Source organism: Crocodylus porosus, unplaced genomic scaffold (genome assembly GCF_001723895.1).
Source record: "Crocodylus porosus isolate Cpor-Errol unplaced genomic scaffold, CroPor_comp1, whole genome shotgun sequence".
NCBI classification, from domain to species: Eukaryota; Metazoa; Chordata; order Crocodylia; family Crocodylidae; genus Crocodylus; species Crocodylus porosus.
In genome coordinates, this window is record NW_017728923.1 from 13,084,345 (window position 1) to 13,090,801 (window position 6,457).

The window sequence follows — 6,457 nt, forward strand, 5'->3', positions numbered from 1 at the left end:
GTGCTTCTTCAGAATGAACTAAACATTTTGTAAGTCTCTGGTGGTATTATATGCCTACAAAGGAACAAGTCAAAGGAAACTATGTGCCATAAAATACATTTGTATCAACCGACCAGAATCATGTGCCCTTCCTTCCAGCCTTTATGGCAGCAATAAAACAGATGTGGCTTGCCAGTACTAAGTTCTCAAATGAAGTACACCATTCTGATTGCACAGCACTGCCTGGTCCCTCTTAGTATTTTAATTAATTAAGCCTGAAACACCATCTTTTTCCTTGAGCAATGCTGTTTCTTTCTGTAGGCCCATCTCCCAAAGCTGCTATTACCGTAAGAATATACTTGTATGTCTTCCCATATTTCTACATGGATTCACGTGCTGTTAAGAGGGAAAGCAAATGGCCTTTCCCCTTCCTCCTACCCTGCCCCCATGCACCATTTGTGGGTCCATTTCCAACTCTATCCTGAAACCTCAGATTCAGTCAACATCCAGTGAAGAGTTAAAGAAAACAAGAGAACTCTGCCTTATCCCCAGATCCATGCATCTTTTGCCTCCATTTTGAAACCTGATTGGCTGAAGTCATAATCCATAAAGATGTAGTTTGTCAGCTCCCAATTTTGCATTCACAGCCAGAGACTCCATCAGTTCAGAGCGTAATGGAGAGCTGTGCTGCCATATTCCTGCACTGCAGGAGAATAAGGGACTTTCATAAATGTCTTGTCTCCTTTCACTCCCTCTCCTTCTAAACACATCTTCAGTTCTGTAGCTTCTATTCCTAGGTTTCAGCTTTGCTCTTCTATCCAGCTCCACATGTTCCTGTAGGATGCCAGTCACGTAGACTGCAAAGTAGGGAGTACTCTGGCATCATTATTTATTATAATCATTGGGTTTTTGGCAAGACCAAAATCTTCTAATATTTAATCTGTTCTTAAATATATGCTTATCAGTAAGGAAGGAGAGCATTTAGGTAGATACTGTGGGCCCTCAGCATTTAAAAAACACCAAAACATTGGCCCTCAGCATTTAAAAAACACCAAAACATTCCTATAGTAGGTCCACTACTTCTTACATACTGAGAATACATCAATTAAATGTTCAGAGATAGAGCTGGTTACATGAGCCAAGGATAACATTTTTACTCCATTTAATCTCATTAGCTCCATAGATCCACTACACATTTAAAAAAAAAAAAAAAAAAAAAGGCGGCCTATATTCTAGTTTATTAAATATTTTTGCTCACAATATATACAGTCCAAATTGGAGGCCAAATTCTTGCCCTCCCTCATATATGTATTATCCTGATAAAGAGGGCCTCGTGAGCTTTTTACAGTCATAATTTTTAGCCTTGGTACAGAATGCCAGATTTGTGAAAAACTACCTGCCTTAATTTGCAATATAAATATATTATACTGGTGTAACCCAGGCAGTACTCCAGAGGTACCCCCTCTCCAATTGAAGGGATCAAAGCAGGTGCACAAGTGCAGTGGGAGGTGTAGGGACTCTCCTTCACCTATAGAGCAGAGCCAGACCACCAGTGGGGACTTAACCATCTACCTTTTAATACTGGGAACATAACAGGCATAAATCAGAGGGTATAGTGGACACTACAATACAATGCCCCAAGGGGGGCAGGATTCAACAGAGGTTAGACACTTACAATCACTGACAAAACCAGGGTTAACAAAACATAAAACTCGAAGAGCAGAACAAACAAACAATATGGGTTGGTGAAATATACAAAGGGCACAAAATGCAAAATGTCAAATGCCAAGGAAACTTAGGGTCTTGGTACCTAGAGGAAGAGAAACGGGGGAAAACACAATGGCCCCTTTCCACTGCAAGAAGATTTGCTTCTTGTTATCTCGCTAACCCCAAGGATGTGAACCCAGCTGTCCCACATGGTAGGCAGGAATGCTGCTACACAGCCACCACTGGTGGCACTACTCCAGCCTGCTAGGGGTCTTGACCTTCCCAGAGCCTCAGCCTCACATCAAGCTGCCTGGTCTCTGATGGGAGGAGCTGGAAGCAGGGCTGGGAACCCCTTAGGTCACTGCTCAGATCCTTCCTGGAGCTGAGGAGCCTCTCCTGCTGGCTGCAGCCTCTCCTTGGGGATCCTGGAGCCCAGCAGGGAGCCCCTCCTGCCGGCTGCACACTGCACTGCTGAGGGTCCCACTGCTGCCTGCAAGTCCTGCTCTTTCAGGCTCTTCCGGGGCACTGCTCTTGCCCCACTGGCTCATCTCTGTGAAGCACCTTCCCTGTTGTCCCTTGTTGGTCTCTCCCCTGAATCAGCCCACCTGTCCCTTTTATCGCTCTCCAGGTGACCCAAGGGGCCAATCGGGACATGGGGGAGTGAGTATCTGGGACCTGATTGGTGCGGAAAGGGAATCCCAAGTCCTCCAATCATCTTTTGCCCTTTCAAAACCTCTGGGCCAGGTCATTGCCAGCCAGTCCATCACAGTGGTTAATGTTTTTAAAATACATTTAGCTTTTTAGAAAAATGAACATGCAGCAAATGACTGAGGAGTCTTGGTAACACATTGAACAACTGAAATCAGGGAAGTATTCAAAGGGCAAGACAGAGGTAGTGCACACCTTTGCTTTACCCAGGTAAACAAACTAAGACTTTGTACCATGCAGAATTCTAAGTTATAAACAAGTCCTGATGACATCATGTTACCATCCTGAGACTTATTATTTATTTAAGATGCTTTCTAGAACCCCCGATTAGGGTCTTTAGTATATTCATAGTTTTATGATATACCTATATGCATCTCACCATGTTTGAAAGAATTTTCAATAATAACAGAGCAAATTAATATCCAGGATCCTGCTAGTTTTTTAATGTGGTGAATATTTTTGTGCAACCCCTTAAATGCTTTGGAAGAATATTGAAGTGAATAAAGACAAACGTGTTAGTCTTTGACAATACTGAATCCTACCTAAGGAATCAGAACTCCTAGCAGAGGTGATATCTTTTATTAGACCAACTAAATAGTTGCAAAACAATTTCTCTTGTTTGAAAGCTTTTGGGCACACACATCCTTCTTCAGGCATAAGAGAATGCGAAGATTGTAAAATGTCTCCTAGGTGGAAGTGAAAATTCATATGTCCCAGGAGACATATGATTTTTCATTTCCACCTAGGAGACATTTTACAATCTTTGCATTCTCCTTTGCCTGAACAAGAGTGTGTGCACCCAAAAGCTTGCAAATGAAGAATTTTTTTTGCAAATATCTAGTTGGTCTAAAAAAAGATACCATCTCTGCTACAAGTTCTGATTCCTTTAGCCTGTAGACCAATATGGCTACAACCTGTATCCCTGAATCCTACCTAATGCACATGCTAAATATTCAAGCAAGTTCAGCCCAGTGAATTGCAGCAAAGCTAAATAAACGCACCATGAGGTTGAGTTACCAAGGTAGGAGTGACAATTACCTGGTGAAAGGACAATTTACAGTAAGTAAAATCCAAGTGGTTTACAGGAAATATTTTCAGAAGCTATTATCAGAGCTACTTTAAAATATATCTGCCTTGCTTATATCAAAGTATATACAGACATTTGCCACAAAGCATGTGGCCTGAAGGACGTTACTTTTCTAGGCAACCACAGTTGTTAAACTTGGCTCTCCAGAAGCTGTCTTGATGCTGTCAGCAACTTATGTTTTCTTTTGTGGGGTGGAGGCTGGGGAAGATTCTCATTTTGTAGGGAAGAAAATGAAATAAAGTGGGGCACTTCATCTTTTTCATGTAAGAAGTCAGATACATATATGGCTCTGTAAGTATTAAATGATACTGTTTCCAATGATCATGCATCTGATTGATGCATGATGATTTAAAATTGCAGTAGGTGCTGGGATATTTAAAGGTACCAACAAAAAACAATTGCCGAAAAAAAATTTGCAAAGCATGATACTGTGGCATGGCAGTGCAAGCCCTGCATATTAAAAGAAAAGTAGCACAATCATAGTAATCTTTATCAGTCAGAAGTTCTTGCTGTACTGGATTTCCATGGAACTGAAAGCAGTCATCAGTAACAATGGGTGCTTTATTTTTCCTGCACAATTGCTGCCAAAGCAGTCCTGGGACTTCCATGAGACTGCTGTGAATATGTTGGGGTGGGATGAACCTGGCAAAACACTGTTAAACTGTGCTAGCTGTATGGCTGCACTAACCAACAATTTCAGTGCAGGGCTGAAAAAGAAAAACTATTTTCTGTGGTTGCATCTACATGTGCAGCAGACTATGCGGTTGTTATTGCACAGTCATTTAGTACTAAATGACTGCATAGTAAGTGGCATTACTGCACAGTACTGTTGCCACACATTTTTTTCCCTCATGCTACTCTGCAGTAGCAAGAAGCTACTACTCAGTAGCTCATTGCAACTGCGCAGTGGCATTGCTATACAGTTAGTGCCTGGCAGTGCTACTGTGTGGTAGCAATGAGCTACAGTGCAGTAGCTAATTGCTCCTGCACCATAGTGTCTCGTGTAGACGTGCCATAGACAGAAATAGAACTGGTTAACCTCACAATATTGTTGAGTAAAGGCTCATGATTGTTGTTCTACTCCCTAGAAGCATCAAAGAAGATATCATTTCTACTGTTAATGACAGTGTATTGAGATCTGAGATCAGGATTGCAATCTCTTTGGACCCTACCCCATATCCCTCAAAAACCTTACTGAAGTTGATCTGAATTTAAGGTGAGCAAGGAATGCAAGAACAAGTCCTTCCCTACGGTTTTCAGTTTACTGTAACAGAGGCCTAGGGAAGAAATGTTCACTGTTAAACTTAAGTGTGCATCATCTTGTGTAGTCTTTCCAATGACTCTCGGAGTCTCCTAGACTTCCTTATGAAATGCTTCCTTTTGCTGCACCAAGGCAAAGCATGGGAATCTATAACAATTTTTTATGCAAAAGGGTAGAAATTTAAGACTTACCTTTTTCAGAAACTGTATAAACTTCCTTCCTTGGAAACTGGTGATGTGAAGCCTCTCAGCTGCAGAAACAGATATAGAGTTGGTAAACATAGTGGAAGAGAAATCTTTTCAGCATCCTACTGAAGTGCCCTAAAACTGAGGTCTTCCTAATGTGGGCTCTCACCACAAGTCTGTGGCACCACATACTGCATGTTCAGTTGATCTCCATGCTGCAAGGTAGCAGGGCGGGGTTTTTTCTGACCCCTGGATAGGGGTCAAGAAAACCTGCAGGAAAAAAAGTGGAGTGGTGCATGGCAGGGAAGTGTGTGCCGCTCAGGACTGAAAACTGGCTGGCCAGAGCCACACTGCAACTGCTAGCCAGGCTCCGTGCAGCAGGATCAGCACTGCTGCAGCCCTGGGAGGCCCCAGGACCCAAGATAAGGCGGCTGGGGCTAGCCCAGTGCAGGCCTCAGCCTCCCTTACCCATAACGTACTGCACACCAGGGGGCATGTGGCACAGGTATTCCCTGGAGACAACTAGTGGCAGCACAAGGTGCACCGCTGCTAGTTGTCCCCAGGGAAGCAAATGTCCACACACGTGTGGACATGGCCTGGGAGGGTTGCTGGCATATGACTCACTAAAAAATGAATTCCACTGAAGAGTGGAGGTGAATTATGCCTACCTATCATTTTCTAAACAGTGACAGTACTTGCAGCTCCTATAGGAAAGTTTACAAGCCTCTCCTACATTATATTATTAAGCAGTACTTTACAGAACTCCGAATACTTAAGCAGCTTTGCAGCAGGTAGGGCAGGTTGCCACCTTAGGGCATTAATAGACATGCTCTGTGGGGGGAAGGGGCACTTTAATTAGCAAGCCTGGCTAATTAAAAGATCCCTTCACATCTATCAGCATGCTTGTGTTGAAAAAATGGTGGTGGGGTGATTTGAACTAAAGCTGGTTTGATGAGCTTTTGTTCAAAGCACCCCGCCACCATTTTTCACCGCGGGGATGCTGATACATTAACATTTGACACTGGAGGCTGCTAGAGCATATTAATTTCCCTGCTCCAACAGACTTGATTAATCGAGTCTGCTCTGATGCACTGGATTTACAACAGGGGCAGGAAAAACACAGCCCATGTGCCAGATCCATTGAAAATTAATATTTATCTGCCCCTGGCTGCCTGTCAAAAATGACATGGCACCAGGGGGAGCCGGTGGTAGGACCCAGCAGCTGTAGCAGCAAGGCCTACCCATCCCTGTCCCACCCCCAACCCCCCCAACCCTGCAGCTGGAAGCCTCTGCCAGCAGAGGCTTATGGCTTGGGACCCTGGGACTATTCCTGCCTCCCTCTGCTGGGAGGTGGAGAGTAGTGGTGGTGGTGGCAGGCAGGAAAGCAAGAAAATGGCAATGGCTGGCAATAGATTTCACAGACATTAGGTCTGGAAGGGACCACGGAAGATCATCCAGTCCAGCCCCCTGCCCAAAAAGCAGGAAGTCAGCTGGGGTCATAGGATCCCAGCAAGATATGCATCTAGTTTG

General features: G+C 43.8%; 1 long non-coding RNA gene across 1 annotated transcript in view; it reads left to right on the top strand.

Annotated features, from left to right (window-relative positions):
* Positions 1-4,376: 4,376 nt before the first annotated feature.
* LOC109313490 overlaps positions 4,377-6,457 on the top strand; it is an 18,165-nt gene continuing 16,084 nt past the window's right edge. The window contains exon 1 of the long non-coding RNA XR_002102063.1: positions 4,377-4,697. This is a non-coding gene — a long non-coding RNA (uncharacterized LOC109313490). The remainder of the gene's footprint in view (positions 4,698-6,457) is intronic.